Below are 21,914 nucleotides of genomic sequence, written 5' to 3' on the forward strand. Positions count from 1 at the left end.
GAACTTTTTTTACTCTTTGCATATTTCATAGCATGATATTAAACAGGAGCTCCAAAAGGAGAGCAACACAAGCAAAAAACCTGGACACAGGGGTCTTTTCTGAGACTGATACTCCAACCAAAGACCATTCATGATATAACATAGAACCCCTGCTCAGATGTAGCCTATGGCAGCTCAGTATCCAATTGGGTTCCCAGGGACTATCTCTGACATGAACTCAGTGGCTGGCCCCTTGATCACCTCCCCCTGAGGTGGGAGCAGCCTTACCAGACCACAGAGTAAGACAATGCAACCAGGCCTGATGAGACCTGGTAAGCTAGGATCAGATGCAAGAGGAGGAGGACCTCCCCTATCAGTGGACTTAGAAAGGGGCACAGGAGGAGATGAGAGAGGGGAGGTGGGACTTGGAGGGAATGAGGGGAGAGGGCTACCTCTGGGATACAAAGTGAATGAACTGTAATTAAATTTTTTGAGCTATTAAAGGAGAAATGGGTATGTCATCAACATAGGACCATAGAGCCAGGATTTATGCAGATACAATATAAATCACATGCTTTATTCTTTATTATATAAATTTGTGTAATGTAGAAAAAGAATAAAAAATGTCTCTAAAATATTCTGGATAAGGCTTATTGTTAGTAATGTAAATTTGTGTGTATGTGAGTGTGTGTGCATGTGTGTGTGTGCACTTCTTTGTCTTTGTAGTGATTATGTCAAAACATAGAAACAAAAGGCTAATTAATCAAATAAAAAAACAAGACATTGAAATAGTGATCAACTGTTATTTTGAAGATAAGTAAATAATCAAGTTTCTCAGACAGAATTGCCAAGTGTATTGAGCAAGTACTTATCGATTATTCTTTTACATACAAACTCTTACACATTTGAAAGAAGCAGTATTTATCTTAAGAGAAACAATATAGTTAATAAAAATAAATTTAATGTTTATAGATAATGAAATAAAAAACGCTTTACCCTATGGAAATAGTAACATTTTTTTTTTTATTAATTACAGTTTATTCACTTTGTATCCCCCATAAGCCCCTCTCTCCTCCACTCCCAGGGTTTTGAATATGTATTTCAATACTTCAAGGACTTTCAAGCCTTGGTCATTATTTGGTTACTCTTATCTCTATTTTTCCATTTGGGATGGATTAAAGGGCATCATGTTTGCAAGTCTAGTGTTCTCTGTCCTTGAGCTAGAGACTTCTTAAATTTTTTGTTGTTGTTGTTGTGAGAGAGAATCTTACTAATTTGTCCATGTTGGCCTTTAGCTCACTGTGTAGCCTAGCTGAGTCTTGAGTTTATGGTCCCGATGGAACATCCTGAGTAGCTTAGATTACAGGTCTGTGCCTCCAAATCTGGCTAGATCATGAGTCTTATTTCTTCCTATGCTTGCCAAGTTTTTCTGATCCAAGGATTTTTTTTTTTTTAGTGGAATCTGTTTAAGTAGCCCTGGATGTCTTGGAACTGGATATGTAGATCTGGTTGGTCTTGATCACAAAGATCCATCTGTCTCTGCCTCCAGAGTGGTGGGATTAAAGTTATGTGCAACTGCACCTCTTCGGGGATTATTTTTGATGTTTGTTTCAAATACACAACTTTCAGTGTTTCTTTTTTTTTTTTTTTTGGCTGTCTATAAAAATAAAAAAAAAACAACTTTTTTTCATGGATTCAAATTTATGCCTAAAACGAATTGGATTCAATATCTTATTCTCAGTTTTCAGACGAAAGTTAGAAACTACTTAAATAGTGATAGGATTGTCAGAGAAATCCGGTGAAATCTCTTGGAATTTTCTTCTTTTCCATGTTGAATATAATTGGCAGGAACCTATTCTTCTTCTGTGGACCCACTTGTTTTCAAACCAACACTTTTGGAAAGTTACCTTCCACTATCTTTTTTAGGATACCATGAAGCCAGTCTTCATATTTCCTTGAAAACATGTCACTTCCCCAACTTGTCATAAGCATGAAAATTTTACACTGCAGAAGAAGAAACAAGGCAAATTTAGGCAGGACATTGCTACTCTTTGAGAATAAAAATGGATTCTACATACTAAATACTAAAACATTAAGGACATGCTATTTAAATATTGTGGGAAAGGTACCATAAACTATCTGAGCTAATAATTATGAGGTTAAACTATGGAGGTAATTGAACGGCGGCAGAGTAAAGACACCTTCAAATGCAACTTTACACAGGAAACAGTTTCTGGAATGGCACTCAAGCCATTGGGTAGTAATGAACATAGCTCCCAAAGAAATACAGGCAAATAGAACCAAACAAGTAGAGGCACAATTAGCGGAATATAGAGAGGAAACAAACAAAAAAATAGAAGCCATCATTGAAAAGCAGGACCCTTGGGGTTGGGAGAGCTTCCCAGGATGGGCACATATTATTGGCTTGGTCTGGGATGTTGCCAATTTATATCGGGAAGAATTCCAGGTGCCCAGGCTACTTGATTACTCCAAGAATAGCAGAGGTAGGGGGTCAAGACTACAAGTGCCAATGCATGCTGGCACAGAACAGGGAAGTAGCAATGCTTCCACCTACCCATATCAAGAATGAGATGTCCAAGGTATGAATGTCTCCACCTCACTCTAGCTCTATGCAACAATCCGTGGTGGCAATGTATGCATGCCTCACAACAAATTCTTCATTACCATTACAGCTACCATCTGTCTTTACCCTTTCCCTTTTCCCCACTTATATAAATTTTTAAAATTCTTTATTTATTACATTTTATTCCTCCCCAAGTCCACTGATAGAGGAGGTCTTCTTTTCCTTCCTTTTGATCCTAGTCAATTAGGTCTCATCAGGAGTGGCTGCATTGTCTTCTTGTGTGGCTTGGTAATGCTGCTTCCCCCTCAGGGGAGTTAATTAAAGGGCAGAAAAATCAGTTCATGTCAGAGACAGTCCCTTTTCCTATAACAATAGAACATACTTGAATACTGAACTGCCATGGGCTACATATATACAGGGATCTTAGGTTATCTCCATACATAGGCCTTGGTTGGAGTATCACTCTCAGGAAAGACCCTTGTGCTCAGCTTTTTTTTTTGGTTCTGTTGCTCTCCTTGTGGAGTTCCTGTCCTCTCCAGATCTTACTGTTTCCCATTTCTTTCCTAAGATTCACTGCACTCTGCCCAAAGGTTTCCCATAAGTCTCAGCATCTGCATTGATAGTCTGCAGGGCAGAGACTTTAAGAGGTCCTCTGTGTCAGGCTCTTTCTTGACACAATTCAAAGTAGCCAAGCAATTATTACCTTGCAGTTCTCTTGCCCCAGAATTCTTGCCTGAGAAATGTCCTAAAAAATTAGTGTAAATTTTAAAAGGTAGGAAGTTCATGCTTAGAGGGCCCTTTGTGAAATGAATCTGATGGCTTTGAACAAAGATTGAGCAATAATACATAACTGGAATAAAATAAATTATTAAATGTAATACTCTTTCTAATTAAGATGCTATGAGAAACTTCAGTAATTGGTGGAGAAAGTGGTATGTGTTATATTCCTATTATAAGGTATGGGGAGTGGGAAAGGAAGTAAAACAAAAAGAAAAGTAAGAAGGAAGATAGAGGAAGAAGAGAAGAATTAAGGGGGGAAAAGAAAGAGTGCATCAAGCTAAAATGCAAATGCTAGGATATATACCTTTCAAAAATACAAACTCTTAGTATAAATGAAAAATATCAATGATACAATAAAATCATGAGTGAAAAATATTGTGGTATCTACAGCTACTCTGGGTAAAGCATAAAAATTTTTATTACATTTTAATGTGCTTGTGTGTGAGAGAGAGTGTGAAATTGCTTTAAATTGAAAGTATGTAAGGAAATCATGCATGCCTGAGTGGAGATGAGTATGTGGGATGACTCTGTGTATGTGTGTACAATTTGTGGAGCTTCCTTCTCTTCTCACACTATCTGTGACCTGGGTCATGGACTCAGTTGTCAGCAGGTAAATTTACCTGTCTAAGTGGAAAGAGATACAAATAATTTTTAAAAGCACTGAAAACTGTCAAAAAAAAGGGAGGTATTAAACTTAAATGAAAGGAAAGTCTAAAATCCATGAGGTGTCAAAGGTATTTACAAAGTCATTAGCTACGTGGGGAAGAGCCTAGAACTCATAGCCACAGGAAACAACTTCCTAAACAGAACACCAACAGCACAGGCTCTAAGATCAACAATCAATAAATGGGACCTCATGATTCTCAAAGCTTCTAAAAAGCAAAGGATACTGTCGTAAGAACAAAATAACATGGCTGGATCTTGAGGAAGCAGTATTACTAGTTGTCTGAGAAAGTGCCAGATTGATTTACAGAGTGATTTTACAAGTTTACATTCCCACCAGCAGTGGAGGAGGGTTCCCCTATCTCCAGTATGTGTTGTCATTCAAGTTTTTCATCTTGACCATTCTGATTAGTATAAGGTGAAATCTCAGGGTCATTTTGATTTGCATTTCCCATATGGCTAATGATGTTGAGCATTTCTTTAAGTGTTTCTCTGCCATTCTGTATTCCTCTACTAAGAATTCTCTGTTTAGCTCTGTTCCCCATTTTTTAATTGGATTACTTTGTTTGCTGCTTTTCAACTTCTTTAGTTCTTTATATATACTGGATATTAGCCCTCTGTCAGAAGAAGTTTTGTTGAAGATTTTTTTCCAATCTGTAGGTATTCCTTTTGTTTTGATGACAGTGTCCTTGGCTTTACAGAAGCTTTTCAGTTTCATGAGGTCCCATTTATTAATTGTTGCTCTTAGAGCCTGTGCTGTTGGTGTTCTGTTCAGGAAGTTGTCTCCTGTACCAATGTGTTCTAGGGTCTTGCTCACTTTTTCTTCTAAGTGATTTAATGTCTGGATTTATGTTGAGGTCTTTGATCCACTTGGACTTCAGTTTTGTGCAGGGTGATAAGGACGGATCTATTTGCATTTTTCTACATGTAGACATCCAGTTAGACCAGAACCATTTGTTGAAGATGCCATATCTTTTCCATTATATGATCAGGTGTCCATAAGTGTGTGGGTTTATTTCTGGATCTTCTTTTTGGTTCCATTGATCCACCATTGTGTTTCTAAGCCAGTACCATGCAGTTTTTGTTACTGTTGCTCTATGATAGAGCTTAAGATAAGGGATGGAGATACCCCCAGAAGATCTTTTGTTGTAGAGGGTTGTTTTAGCAATTCTGGGTTTCTTGTTATTCTATATGATGTTGAGAATTTTTCTTTCAAAGTCGGTGAAGAATTGTGTTGGTAATTTGATGAGAATTGCATTCAATCTGGCGTTTGCTTTTGTTATCCAAAAAAAGGCTCAAGTACACATTAAAGACATTTTCACAACCGTGTTTTTAGCAGCCTTATTTGTAATAGCCAGAAGCTGGAAACAGCCCAGATGCCCCTCAACTGAAGAATGGAAGCAGAAATTCTGGTATAACTACACAATGGAATATTACTCATCAATGAAAAATAAGGAAATCTTGAAATTTGCAGGTAAATGGTGGAACCTGGAAAGGATCATCCTCAGTGAGCTGTCCCAGAAGCAGAAAGACACACACAGTATATACTCACTCATATAGACATGTAATATAGGATAAACCTACAGAAATCTGTACCTTTAAAGAAACTAATCAAGAGAGAAGACACTGACTAAAATGCTCAATCCCTATCCCAAAGGCAAAGAGGATGGACATCAGAAGAAGAAGAAAACAGGAATCAAGCTAGAAACCCGCCATGGAGGGCCTCTGTAAGGCTCTGCCCTGCAGACTGTCAAAGCAGATGCTGAGGCTTATGGCCAAACTGTTGGGCAATTAGCATGGAATCTTATGTAAGAAGTGGGAAATAGTAAGATCTGGAGAGGACAGGAACTCCACAAGGAGAGAAACAGAACAAGAAATTTGAACACAGGGGTCTTCCCAGAGTCCATACTCCAACCAAGTATCAGGGATGGAGATAACCTAGAACTCCAGCAAAGATGTAACCCATGGCAGTTTAGTGTCCAAGTGGGTTTCATAGTAATGGGAAGAGGGACTGCAACTGACATGATCTGATTGGACCGCACTTTGATCACCTCCCCCTGAGGGGGTAGCAGCCTTAGCAGGCTGCAGAAGCAGACAATGCAGCCAGTTCTGATGAGATCTGATAAACTAAGATCAGAAGGTAGGAAAGGAGGACCTCCCCTATCAGTGGACTTGGGGAGGGGCATGCATGAAGTAGGGGGTAGGGAGATTGGATCAGGAGGGGATGAGGGAGGGGCTAATGGGGGATACAAACTGAATAACATGTAATTAATAAAAATTAAAAAAAGATACAGAAAAAAAGAACAAAACAACAGCATAGAGACTGGGAAAGTATCATCACCAACCCTACATTAAACATAGGCTAATATCTGGAATATATAAAGAATTGAAGAATTTAAACACTAACACACCAAGTAATCCAAATAAAAAATGAGGTAAAGAGTTAAACAGAGAATTCTCTGTAGAGGAATATCTAATGGCAGAGAAAGACTTAAAGAAATGCTCTCCTAATTTCTTTCTCAGCCCTTTTGACTTTTGTATACAGAAGCACTATTCTTTTTTTTTTTTTTTTGAGTTAATGTTGTAACTGGCCACGTTGCTGAAGGTGTTTATCAGCTATAGGAGTTCACTGGCAGAATTTTTGGGGTCACTCAGGTATGCTATCCTATCATCTACAAATAGTGACACTTTGGCTTCTTCCTTTTCAATATGTATCTGCTTGATCTTCAACTGCATATTGCTCTAGCAAAGATTTCCAGAATAGATATGGAGAGAGTGGGCAGCCTTGCCTTGTCCCTGATTTCAGTGGGATTGTTTTAAGTTTCTCTACATTGAGTTTGATATTGGCTATAGGCTTGCTGTATATTGCCTTTACTATGTTCATTTATGTGTCTGGTATCCCTGATATCTCCAAGACTTTAAACATGAATGTATGTTGGATTTTGTCAAATGCCTTTTCAGCATCTAAGGAGATGATCATGTGGTTTTTCTCCTTCAGTTTGTTTATATGGTGGATCACACTGATGAATTTCTATATATTGAACCACCCCTGCATGCCTTCATTGAAGCAGACTTAGTCATAGTGGATGATATCTTTGATGTGTTCTTGTATTCGGTTTGCAAGTATTTTGTTGAGTATTTTTGCATCAATGTTCATAAGTGAGATTGGCCTGAAATTCTTTTTTCTTGTTGGGTCTTTGTAAGGGTTAGGTACCAAGGTGACTATGGCTTCATAGAATGAGTTTGGTAGTGTTCCTGCTGTTTCTATTTAGTTTGAAGAGAACTAGAGTTAACTCTTCTTTAAAGGTCTGGTAGAATTCTGTACTGAAACCATCTGGTCCTGGGCTTTTTTTGGATGGGAGAATTTTGATGACCACTTCTATTTTCTTAGGGCATGTAGGATTATTTAATTGATTTACCTGATCTTGATTCAGCTTTGGTAAGTGGAATCGATCGAGAAAATTGCCAATTTCATTTATATTTTCAAATTTTGTGGCATACAGACTTTGAAGTAAGTTCTAATGATTGTTTGGGTTTCCTTTGTATCTGTAGTAATGTCCCCTTTTCATTTCTGATTTTCTTGATTTGGATGGTGTCTCTCTGCCTTTTAGTTAGCTTGGCTAATGGGTTGTCTATCTTGTCGATTTTCTCGAAGAACAAGCTCTTGGTTTCATTGATTCTTTGAAGTGTTTTCTTTGTTTCTAATTTATTGATTTCAGCCATGATTTTCATTATTCCCAGCCATCTACATCTTCAAAATAGCCACAAACGACATAAAGTACCTTGGTGTAACCCTAACCAAGCAAGTCAAAGACTTGTATGAAAAAGATTTCAAGTCTCTGAAGAAAGAATTAGAAGATATCAGAAGATGGAAAGATCTCCCATGCCCATGGCTTGACAGAATTAACACAGTAAAAATCGCCATCTTACCAAAAGCAATCTACTCATTCAATGCAATTCCCATCAAATTACCAACACACTTCTTTACAGAGCTTGAAAGAAATATTCTCACCTTCATATGGAACAAGAAGAAACCCAGAATTTCTGAAACAGTCCTCTACAATAAAAGATCTTCTGGAGGCATCTCCATCCCTCATCTCAAGCTCAACTATAGAGCAACAATACTAAAAACTGCATGGTACTGGTATAGAAATAGACTGGTGGATCAATGGAATTGAATAGAAGATCCTGACATAAATACACAAACTTACGAAGATTTTTTTACAGAGATGCCAAAATCATTCAATGGAAAAAAGACAGTATCTTCAACAAATGGTGCTGGTCTAACTGGATGTCTACATGTAGAAAAATGCAAATCAATCCAGCCTTATCACCCTGCACAAAACTAAAGTCCAAATGGTTCGAAGACCTCAACATAAAACCAGATATACTAAAATGCTTAGAAGAAACAATGGGAAAGAGCCTTGAACTCATTGGCACATGAAATGACTTCCTGAAGAGAACACCAACAGCACAGGCTCTAAGAGCAACAATCAACAAATGGGACTGAAAATCTTCTGTAAAGCAAAGGGCACTGTCATCACAACAAAATGACAGCCTACAGATTGGGAAAGGATCTTCACCAACTCCATAACTGACAGAGGACTAATACCCAGTATATATAAAGGAGTAAAGAAGTTAAACAGCAAAAAATCTAGAAATCCAATTAAAAAATGGAGTACAGCACTAAACAGAGAATTCTCAATAGAGGAATATAGAATGGCAGAGAAACACTTAAAGAAATGCTCAATGTCATTAGCCATCAGGGAAATGCAAATCAAAACCATCCTAAGATTTCACCTTACAACCCTCAGAATGGCTAAGTTCAAAATCACAAGAGACAACACATGCTGCAGAGGTTGTGGAGAAAGGGGAACCCTCCTGCACTGCTGGTAGGAATGTAAACTTGTAAAACCACTCTGGAAAGCAACCTGACACTTTCTCAGACAACTAGGAATAGTGTTTCCTCAAGATCTAGCTATACCACTTCTAGGCATATAACCAAAAGAGTCTCAAGTACAAAATGAGGACATTTGCTCAACCATGTTTGTAGTAGCCATATTTTTAATAGCCAGTAGCTGGAAACAGTCCAGATGCCCCTCAGTGGAGGAATGAATGCACAAATTGTGGTATATCTACACAATGGAATATTACTCAGCAATAAAAAAAGGAAATCATGAAAATTGCAGGTAAATGCTGGAATCTGGAAAATATCATTCTGAGTGAGCTATCTCAGAAGCAGAAAGATGCACACTGTATATATTCACTCATATAGATATATGAGATAAACCTACTAAAATCTGTACACCTAAAGAAACTAATTAAGAGGGAGGACTCTTCCTAAACTGCTCAATTCCTATTCAGAAAGGCAAAGAAGATGGATATCAGAAGAAGGATAAAAGAGGTAACAAGTCAGGAGCCTGACACAGAGGACCTCTGAAAGACTCTGCCCTGCAGACTATCCATGCTTGTGTTGAGACTTATGGGCAACCTTTGGGCAGAGTGCAGGGAATCTTAGGAAAGAAGTGGGAAACAGTAAGATCTGGAGAGGACAGGAACCCCACAAAGACAGCAACAGAACAGAAATTCTGAGCACAGGGGTCTTTCCTGAGACTGATACTCCAACAAAGGACTATGCATGGAGATAACCTAAGACCCTTGCACAGATGTAGCCCATAGCAATTGAATATCCAAGTGGGTTTCATTTTATTAGGAACAGAGACTGTCTCTGACATGAACTGTTTGGCCTGCTCTTTAATTACCTCCCCCTGAGGGAGAAGCAGCATTACCAGGCCACACAAGAAGACAATGCAGCCACTCCTGGTGAGACCTAATTGACTAGTATCAGAAGGAAGGAAAAGAAGATCTTCCCTATCAGTAGACTTGGGGAGGGTCATGCATGCAGAGGGTGGAAGAAGGAAGCGATTGGGACTGGAGGAGGGAGGGAACCACAAGGGGGATACAAAGTAAATAAAGTGTAATTAATGAAGAATAAAGAAAAGTTTTAAAATGTCAAAAAAAAATTCTGAATGTGTTGCAAATCAAAATGACCATGAGTTTTCATCTAACATCCATCAGAATGGATAAGAACAAAAAATCAAGTGACAACACATGCTGGAGAGGATGTGGAGAAAGGGGTAAAGTCCTCCATTGTTGGTGGGAATGTAAATAATTACAACCACTTTGGGAATCAATCTGCTGCTTTCTCAGAAATTTAGAAACATTGCCACTTCAAGATCCATCTACAACACTCCCAGTAATATATATCAAAAATATGAGCAAGGACATTTGCTCAAATATGTTCAAAACAGCTTTATTCATAATAACCAGAATATGGAAATAACCCAGATGTCCCTAAACTTAGGAATGGATACAGAAATGGTGGTACATTTACACAATGGAATACTACTCAGCAATTAAAAACAGGGAAATCATGAAATTTTGCAGGGCTATGGTGGGAACTAGAAAAGATGATCCTGAATGAGGTGACCTAGAAGCAGAAGGACACACATGGTATATATTCACTATAGGCATATATTACTCATATAATATGGGATAAACATCTAAAATCTATAATTCTAAAGAATCTAAATGAGAAGGAGGACCCTAGGGAGTTTGCTCAATCCTCACTCAAAACAAATGAGATAGACATTGGGAGTAGGAGAAAACAGGGAATAGGACAGGAGCCTACCACAGAGGGCCTCTGAAGGATTCTAACTAGCAGGGTATCGAAGCAGATGCTGACACTATTTGCCAAACTTTGGGCAGATTTCAGGGAATCTTATGAAATAAAGAGGAAATAGAAAGACCTGGAAAGGATAGGAGCTCTACAAGGAGAGCAACAGAACCAAAATATCTGAGCCCATAGGTATTTGCCAAGTCTTATACTCCAACAAGGACCATGCATGCATGTTACCTAGACCTCTGGCACAGATGTTGCAAATGGCAGCTCAGCTTCCATGTGTGTTCCCAAGTAAGGGGAGTAGCAGGGGCTGTCTCTGATGTGAACTAAGTGTCTGGCTCTTTGATCACCTCACCCTAGAGGGAGTGCAACTGTACCAGACCACAGAGGAAAGCAATGCAGCCAGTCCTGATGACACCTGATAGGCTAGGGCCAGATGGAAGGGGAGGTGGACTTGGGAATTGGCATGAGAGGAGATAAGAGAGGTAGGGTGGAATTGAAGAGGACAAGGGAAGGGGTTACAACTGGGATATGAAGTGAATAAACTGTAATAATGAAAAGTAAATAAATAAAATTATAAAAGAGAAAAATTATAGGAAAAATAAGAGAAAGGAAATTGAAAGAGAGAAAGGAGAAAAAGAGAGACAGAGTCAGAGCCAAAACAAAAGAACTGTGGATTGTCTTCAGTTCTTCTGCTGTTAACCAACAAACAAACAAAATCTAAAAAAACAAATGTGGTAGAATGAACATTGTTTTTTAAAATATCTTCAGTTTGAAGCATGAAGAAATTGAAAAAAGAATAGAGGGAAGCATCCAAGATGTTATTGCCTACTATGCATGGTATCTGAACAACAGCTCAGCAGTGAAAGCAGAATGAATGGCAGGCCATACTGTAGAAAACCCAAACCACAACATCTCTCTGTTTCTCAGATGAGATGAGAATCCACAGGGATACTTGAGAGTCCATCTTTAGTCTAATACTGAGAAAAATAATTGGGCTCCTGTCCAGCACTGACACAGCCCCAGGCTACATGCGAAGCCCACTGTCTGTAGATACCTTCAGATACCAGTAGTTGGTATCTCCAACTTTGGGCACTCACTCTCACTGGTACTGGGGGTGAGGTTACAAACCCAGGTGCCCACTCTCACAGTCCTGTGGACACCTTCTGGGTACCAGTGGCTCCTAGCTTTAAACCCTGGAGCACACTTTCACCATCCAGTGGAACACCTTCCTGGTCACAGTAGCTAGTGGTGCTCACTCTCATGGTCTTATGGAGTGGATACCTCCTGTATTTGGGAAGGAGCATGGCTCCATTCTGCTTGCTCAATGGGCCATCTTCCTGGCCTACCTGGGTCAGAAACATGGAACCCAGCACAGTCAGTGAACCCAGTGAATCTGAACTATATGTGAGAACCACATCATATTGTACATCTTGAGGAAGCCTATGGAGCATTGGTGCAGCCCTAGACTTGGAGATCTTTCTGCCTGAACCACAGCTACCTGGCATACCTGGATCACAGACAGTGAGCCAGTAGAGAGCATGAACTCAGCAGAGAGAACTCCCTTCCTTAGCCACATCTGAATTTCCAGCATGCATTCTCAAGACCTTGGAATCTCCCAGCTTCCTGTATATTAGTGCAGACTTCAGACACAGGTGCACATGGCAGTACAGGCTCCAAGAAAAAAAGAGTCAAGGTTACAGACATCCTGAAAACTAGAGGCTGGGGAAAGAATCTGATCAGCAAAAATCAGGACACTATGGATACACCAGAATCCCCCCAAACCAGTAGATATTCTAATGCAGAGGAAACATAGGAAAATTATCTTAATTCTGTGATTATGAAATTATTTGTGGATCATAAAGTCAAAATAAACAACAAAAAAAAATAGAGGCCATCATGGACAGATATGAATCCACAATCAAACAGGTGAAGAAAATGAATAAAATCTTTCAAGACATGAAAACGGAATTAGAATCAATAAAGAAAACACAAACAGAGAAAAGCCTGGACTTGCTGAACTTAGAGAACAGATCAGGAACCACAAAAGTAAGCATCTTCAGCAGAATGCAGGAGACAGGAAAGAGACAGGGAAGAGACTATCAGGCACCAAAGATAGAATTGCAGAAATATATATGTCTCTAGAAGAAAACGTAAAAGTGGAAAAGTTCCTGATACAAAATGTTGAAGAAATCAAGGATACCATGAAAAGAAGAAACCTAAGAATAATAGGAATAGGTAAAAAAGAAAATTCCAGTTTCCAAAGTGCAGAAAATATTCTCAGTAATATCATAGTTGAAAATTTCCCCAACCTTAAGAAAGAGATGCCCTTTAACATACAAGATGCTTACAGAACACAAAATAGATTAGACCGGAAAAGGAATTCCTCCTGTCACATAATAATCAAATCACTAAATCTACAGAACAAAGAAACATATCAAGAGTGGCAAGGTAAGAAGGACAACTAACACATAAAGACAGACCAATCACAACCACACCAGAATTCTCAACAGAAATTACGAGATCCAGAAAGGCCTGGGTGGATATCATGAAAAAGCTAAGAGACCACAGATACCTACCCAGACTACTATGCCCAGCAAAATTTTAAATCAACACAGATGGAAAAACAAAATATTCCATGACATAAATAAATTTAAACAATATATACACAACAACCCAGCCCTACAGCTAAAAAGGAAAAGGAAAACCCAATCAAACAAAATCAACAAGAACAAAGGAAATAGAGGAGAAAAAAATACCTTCACAATAAAACAAACAAAAAAAACCACGCAAACAAACAAACAAACAAAAACCAGGCACACAAACACACAAGCCCCACCAATTCCACAATAAAAGGAACTAGACATCATTGGTCACTAATATCTAACAACACCAATGGACTTGATTCTCCAATAAAAAAAAAAACAAAGAATAACAGGATGGTTGTGGAAACAGGAAACAACACTCTGCTGCATTCAGGAAACACAACTTTACAGCAAAAAAGGATGCTCCCTCAGAATAAAGGGAAGGAAAAGTGTTTCTTTAAGCAAGCAGATACAAGAAGCATGCTGAATTAGCCATCCTAATATCTAACAAAATAGACTTTCAACCAAAATTAACCAAAAGAGAGGGGGAGGAACACTTCACTCTCACTATAGGAAAAAAATCCATGAGGAGGATATCACAATAATGAACATTTATGTCCAAACACAAGCTCTTCTGCATTTATAAAATAAACATTATTAAAGCTTAAATCACACATCCATCCCAAGACCTTAATGATAGGAGGCTTCAATATTCAACTCTCACCAAGGGACAGAAGTCAGAAGCTAAGTTATCAAGTCAGAAGCTAAACAGAGAAATGATGTCACTTAAGAGATCCTAAATCAAATGGACCACATAGATGTCTACAGAACGTTTCACCCAAACTCAAAGAAGTATCTCTTTTTCTCAGCAGCTCGGGGAACCTTCTCCAAAACTGACCATATAGTAAGGCACAAAGCAAGCCTCAAAAAAAGATACAGAAGAAAAGTTAAAATACTCCCTTGTATCATATGAGACCACCATGTTATACCTCAACAATAATAGAAATAGCAAAAAGCCTACACATGCATAGAAACTGAGCAACTTTATATTCAACAGCAGCTGGGACAGGGAAGAAAGTTAAGGACTTCCTAGAATTCAACAAAAATGAAGACACAACTTACCCAAACTTATGGGACACAATCAAAGCAGTGCTGAGGAAAGTTCATAGCACTACGTTTCTTCGTAGAAAAATACAAGATTTCACATACAAGCAACTTATTGGCACATCTGAAAGCACTAGGGAAAAAAGCAGACATAACCAGGAGGAGTAGACAGCTGGAAATTATCAAACTAAGAAATCAATAAATTAGAAACAAAACAATTCAAAGAAACCAAGAGCTGTTTCTTTGAGAAAATCAACAAGACAGACAAACCCTTTGCAAAACTAACTAAAGGGAGGAGAGATACTATCCAAATCAACAAAATCAGAAATTAAATGGAGGTCATAACAACAGACACTGAGGAAATCCAAAGATTCATTATGTCCTACTTTAAAATACTATATGCCACAAAATTCTAAAATCTAAGTGAAATGGAAAATTTTCTTGGTAGCTTCCATTTAAAAAGCTGAATCAAGATCCAAAAACTAAATTAAATAGTCCACTTCCCCTATAGAAAAAGAAGAGGTCATCAAAAGTCTCACATCAACATAAAGCCCAGGGCCAGATGGTTTCACTGCAGGATTATACCAGACATTCAAAGAAGACCTAGTTCCAATACTCTTCGAACTATTTCACAAAACACAAACAGAAGGAACATTACCAAATTTATTCTATGAGGACACAATCAACTTGATACCTAAACAACACAAAGACCCAACAAAGAAAGAGAATTTCAGACCAATCTCTCATACGAACACTGACACAAAAATATTCAATAAAATACTCGCTAACCGAATCCAAGAACACATCAAAGATATCATCCCCTATGAACAAGGAGGCATCATTCCAGGCATGTAAGGGTCGTTCAACATAAGGAAATACATCAATCTACCAAACAAACAAACAAACAAAAAAAAAACATAATCATCTCCTTAGATGCTGAAAAAGGCATTTGACAAAAATCTCACACCTGTTTATGTTTGAAATCTTGAGAAATCATGGACACAAGGCACATACCTAAACATAGAAAAGGCAATGCACAGCAAGCCTATAGCCAACATCAAATTAAATGGAGAATAACTTAAGTCAATTCCACTGAAATCAGGAGCAAGGCAATGCTGCCCACCCTCTCCATATTTCTTTGATACTGTACCAGAAGTCCTAGCAATAGCAATAAGACAACTAAAAGAGCTAAAGGTACAAAATAGAAAGGAAGAAGTCAAAGTATCACTATTTGCAGATAATATGACACTATACATGAGTGACCCCAAAAATTCTACCAGGGAACTCCTACAGCTGATAAAAAACTTTAGTAAAGTGGCTGGGTACAAAATTAACTCAAAATATCAGGAGCCCTCCTGTATACAAAAGACAAATGGATTGAGAAAGAAATTAGGGAAACAACACCCTTCACAATAGCCACAAATAACATAAAACACCTCGTTGTAACTCTAACAAAGAAGGTGAAAGAACTGTTAAAAAAAAAAAACCTTCAAATCTTTGAAGAAAGAATTTGAAGAACATATCAGAAGATGGAAAGATCTACCATGCTCATTGATAAGACAGATTAGCAGAGTAAAAATAGCCATCCTACTAAAAGAAGTCTACAGGTTCAATGCAGTTTCATCAAAATACCAACATTATTCTTCACAGACTTTGAATGAAAAATTCTCAACTTTATATGGGGAAAAAGAAAAAAAAAAACCAACTGGATAGCTAAAACCATCCTGAACGGATACCTTCTGAAGGCATCTTCATCACCGACCTCAAGTTGTATTTTTGAGCAACCATAATAAAAAATGGCATGGTGCTAAAATAGAAACAACAGACTGGAGAATCAATGCAATCAAATAGAAGACCCAGAAATAATTCCATACAACTGTGTACACCTGATTTTTGACAAAGAATCCAAAATCATACATTGGGACAAAAGACAACACCTTCAACAAATAATGCTCTCCTAACTGGATATCTACATGTACAAAACTGAAAATAGATCCATATTTGTCACCCTGCACAAAGTAAGCTCCAAGTGGATCAAAGACCAAAACATAAAACTAGACACACTAAAACTGTTAGAAGAAAAATTTGTGAAGATCCTGGAACTCATTGGTACAGGAGGCAACTTCCTGAATAGAATGCCAACAGCACAGGCTCTAAGATAAACATTCAATAAATGGGATCTCATGAAATGGAAAAGCTACTGTTAAGCAAAGGACAGCCCTCACACTGGGAAAATATCTTCACCAACCCTATATCTGACAGAAGGCTAACATCTAGAATATATAAACAACTCAAGAAATTAAACACCAACAAATCAAATAATCAAAATAAAAATGAGGTACAGAACTAAACAGAGAATTCTCAAAGAAGGAATATCGAATGACAGAGAAGCACTTAGTACAATGCTCAACATCCTTAGTCATCAAGAAAATGCAGATCCAAATGGCTCTGAAATTCCATCTCAGAGCCATCATAATGGCTAAAATAAAAAACTTAAGCTACAACATATGCTGGAGAGGATGTGGAAAAAGGGTAACCCCCCCCCCCAATTGATTTAGGGAATGTAAACTTGTACAACCACCTTGAAAATCAATCTGGAGCTTTCTCAAAAAAATTGGAATAGTGCCAGCTATACTACATGTGGGTATATACCCAAAAGATGCTCAACCATACAAGGTCATTTGCTCAACTATGTTCATGACCTCTTTACTCATTATAGCCATAACCTGTCCCTCAACTGAAGAATGCTACATTTACACAGTGGGACATTACTCAGTTATTAAAAACAAGGACACAATGAAATTTGCAGGCAAATGGTGGGAACTAGAAAAGATCATCTTGAGTGAGGTAACCCAGATACAGAAAGACACAGGTGGTGTATATTCACTCATACATATATATTAGCCACATAGTATAGGATAAACATACTAAAATCTGTACACCTAAAGCAGCCAAGCAAGAAGGAGGACCCTTCTTGAGTCCTCAAGATGCTCAATCCTCATTCAGAAAGGCAAACAAGATAGACATTGGAAGAGGGTGAAAACAAGGAACAAGACAGGAGCCTTCCACAAAGGGCCTCTGAAAGACTGGACTGTAAGACCTGGGGTCTCACAGCTCAGGAGTTCAAGATCACTCCCTTCCCAGAAACTCCCACAGACCACAACTCAATGGAAAAGCAAGAGGTTTAAATTAACCATTGTGCAATGGGGTCACCCCTGCCTGTCAGCAAAGAGTGGCACCAGGCGACAAAGGCCTTAGGTTTTTTAAAAGAAAAAGTGTGGGAAATTTGAAGTTGCAGTTTTGGCAATTTAGGATTGGATGAGGAAGCTATAAATTAAGATAATTGGTTAGTCTTAGGTGCTCAAGCTTGGCCAAGTGTGGATGCAGTTGCAATTGAAGGTGGGTTTGGTTAGCCCATCCTTGAAGATCAGGGTTGTGGGCTTTTGGCTGGAGGTCACAAGCTACTCAGAAGAAAGATTGAGGTCATCTGGTTTGGTTGCTAAGAAACACTATCTCAAAAACAAGGTTCTGGTCATTCTTTTTGCTGAGTGAAGGTCATTGATTGTTGCTTTTTGTTGTTGTTGTTGTTTGTTTGTTTGTTTTTTGCTTAACCTAGACCTAAAACTCAAAACTATAGGCTTTAAAAGACATATAGGTTACAAAGTTAGTTTGACCCTTTCAGTACCAAGCAGGATATTAAAGTGAATGCTGAGACACATAGCCAAACTTGGGCAGAGTGCAGGGAATCTTATGAATAAGAGGGAGATAGAAAGACATGGAGGAGACAGGAGCCTTACACAGAGTCCAACAAAACAACAAAAACCTGGGCCCAGTGGGGGACTGTAGAGATTGATGCATCAACCAAAGGCTATGCATAGGGAGGACCTAGAAGCCCTGCTCAGTCGTAGCCCATAGTTAGCTCAGTCTCCAAGCGAGTACCCTTACTTGGATAAGTAGAGAAGACAAAGTCTCTGTCATGAACTAGGTTGCCTGTTCCCTGAGCGCTTTTCCCTGCTTGGAAGACCTAGCTAGCCCACTGAGGAAGAGGATCCAGGCAGTCATGATGGGACCTAATATTCTAGGGTCAGACAGTAAAGGAGAAGGACTTCCCCTATCTGTGGACTAGGGAAGAGGGATAGCGAAGGAAGAGGAAGAGAGGGTGGGACCATAAGCAGAAGAGGGAAGGGGCTACATCTGGGATGTAAATAAATTGTAAATAATAATAGTAAGGATAAAAATATAAACAAGACATATCCACCTGTGCTTATTTCTGCATTTGGATCTGGAAGCATTTAGCTTACACTTAGGACACTGCATTACTAAAACTCCTTCTAGGCCTATATTTTCACCTCCACTAGATGTCAGCATTTTATAATTTTCTGGAAAAGGCTTAAAATTTACTTGTATTAATTACATTTGTTCTTTTTGTTTTGTGACAAAGAAAGAAAGGAAGGAAATATGAAAGAAACAGAAAGAAAGAGGGAAAAAAACAGAAAAAGAAAAAAAAATACCTAACATAGGAAAAATAGAGGGTTAACAATACCTTTTCCTTCCACCTTCCCGATGGTGAGTGCTCTCTGTCACGAACAATTCCACATTTGGCTAAGGCTGAGGATTTGGCTTGCTTCCATGTATGTGGACCTATCTGCATTGCACACGTGGCACACCTGGGTTGGCTACCCAGAGGCTATTTAAGCTGTGGGCTGGCTTTCCCCAGGGTCAGATGATTGTTCAAGGTTCCTGAATAAACTGCATTGAAAAAAAAAAGAATAAAAAAAAAACAATACCTTTTGAGGATTGTTTTGTTATTGCATAGGAATGGTTACACTATGGGAATGGAATTTTTAAACTTGATCTTTAAGCGAATACTTTTTCCATCTGCTGGGTTGAGGTAAGGGAAAAATAGCACCAAGAATCTGTGATCTGCCTGGATTGGTTCAGATGCTCTGGTAATTGTTTAGGTGTGCATAGCAATTAAACTAGCCCTGATGACTACTCTCACACCCAGCAGAGCTCTTCCATCTAACATCTCTATGCTCCCCATAAATTAATCTCTCCATCTCCATCTCTCTCTCTCTCTCTCTCTCTCTCTCTCTCTCTCTCTCTCTCTCTCTCTTCTCTCCCATTCTTTCTCTCATATCTTTTGTGAGTTATGGAGTATGTGACGCTGAGTTTGAAGGTGTCCATTGATGAGTGTTTTAGCTTCCAGGATCAGACAAGATAAGGCACATTCTGGGTGGTATGAACATGGACTTGATGAGTGTTTTTTTTTAAGTGTTTCTCAGCCATGTGTTTTTTTTTTCAATGCAGTTTATTCAGGAACCTTGAACAATCCTCGGACCCTGGGGATTGATGAGTGTTTTAAACTTCTCTTTATGACTCAGGTTTTGCCATTAAGCAGGAAATCATATGATGTTTACAATAATTCTGTAACTCATAAAAAAATAAGTAATTAATTTTCTGTAGCCTGTTTTCAGCCATTATTTCAATTATTACTTGCTATAGGAACAGAAATGTCATCCTATATGTTCTACATATATATACAGTCTGTGCTGTGTATATATATAACTGTGCATGTTTAGTATGTTCATGTATCAACTAGAAGATTGAAGTCCTTTTCTTCCAATATCACTTTTCTCACTTTTTGGTTGTGATTACAATAATAAACTCAAAACAGTTCTTCTAAAAACTGTGTAATGAACCACCAAAGTATATTACAACATTTTATAATCAATACTTGATCATTTAAAGGTGCTTAAAATCCATACAGGATAATCAGGTAACATTAAATCATTCTGAAAAGAAATCTTCACTGTCACCTGTAATATAGGAAAAAAAATCAAATCTTATGTACTTTTTATAAATTTACGGAAATTCTTAGAAAAAAAATGTGTCTATAGAAATAGTTGAAACTGTATGGCCATGGTAATTTAGAGAATATTAGCATTCATCTTCAGTAAAGCATTAAAGGCCAGACAAGAGCTCAGATGCATCCTTCTGCATTCGGATAGTTTCTTTCTTGCTGATGAAGAACACAGGTCTCTGTCATTCATGCACAAATGATAAAATTCCATGAATTTCTATTTGCAGACAGTCCAAAGCTTAAAATGTATATGCAATGGACAACTCATTCAACTTTCATATTGTGTTGTGATTTTGAGGAAATGTCTATTTCTTTACCTGAATGTTTACTTCAGTTACATCAAATGTGCTGTAAGAGCATTACACATTTACATTCTCAGTTTACAAATAAAGCCCTAAAAGGAAAATTTATGTCCTATTAACTTGTCTTCATTCCTTCATGTCTGCCCACCTCCCTTTGTCTGTCTCTGTTCCTCTCTCTCCCTCATCTCTCTCTCACACACACTATTTGGAGGTATTTTGTTGTTCTTCATTTACTTTAATATTTATCCTCTATTACATTTACTTGTTTAATCTTTACTTATGTTGTCCACGGTCTGCATGATGCATGCTGAACTACCATTACATTTTAGTGTGTCAATTTTCATTGTATCTATCAAGCTATGTATTTATTTGTTTATTAATCTATATGTAAATATACATACAATGATATATCATCTGTCAATAAGTACAAGTACCAATTAAATAACTATGCATATTACTGTCAATTAATTTTGTGCAAATATATATCAACAGGTTTGAAGACAAAGTACAGAAAAGAAAACAATAGTGTTCAAACACACTCACACCAGGCATCTATGATAGGCATCCTCAGTGAAAGGGGTTTTCCTAAATGGGATTGGATATCATAACTTGCAAGCCTGCTTCACCACCTTGCTGGCTGATGCTCACCAACTCTTTCTTCCCACTGTTTGCACATAGCTAGGAGCCCATCCACAGAGAAGCAAAACCTCAAGCCCATCTATGGCTTTTCACTGCTTTTCTGATATTGGGACATTGGATCCTTGCTGCAGCTTATCCATGACATTTTAAGTCCCCCCATTCTTTTCCTCTCTCTTTCTCCTTTTGTAACTGTCAGTGTTTCACTATTATTTTATTTCTTCCATATCTTTCACCTCTTCACTGTCTGTCTGTGGACCCTCCCAACTTCCTTTATAAATTAAGGCATATTCCTCTGTTTTTCTCATCAGGTTTTCTCACCTGATCACTGTGGCCACGAAACACAGGGCATCCCAAAAGTGTGGGTTGTCATAGGTCTGGTCTATTTTGGCCTCATTTTTTTTTCTGCATCAATTCCCCCACCTCTTTTAAAAAACAGACATATTCACACATTTTATTTTATGGTTTTTGGTTTTACCTTTAATTTTATTACAGATATCGAGAAGATGAACATATTGAAACGTTATTCGGAACGGAATAGATGTTTGCATGCCAAAATTTGATCACATTTTGATGTGTTACTCCCCTATGCCTCTTTAATTACATGAATCCATAGGTTACTCTGTTAAATTATATGAACGCATGCTCATCATTCAAAAATATTGGAACGATATGTACAAATACAATGCAAATATCTCTGAATGGTTATCAAATTAAAATTTATCATTCTAAACAT

This window comes from Meriones unguiculatus, chromosome 5 (assembly GCF_030254825.1).
Source record: "Meriones unguiculatus strain TT.TT164.6M chromosome 5, Bangor_MerUng_6.1, whole genome shotgun sequence".
In the NCBI taxonomy this organism is placed as follows: domain Eukaryota; kingdom Metazoa; phylum Chordata; class Mammalia; order Rodentia; family Muridae; genus Meriones; species Meriones unguiculatus.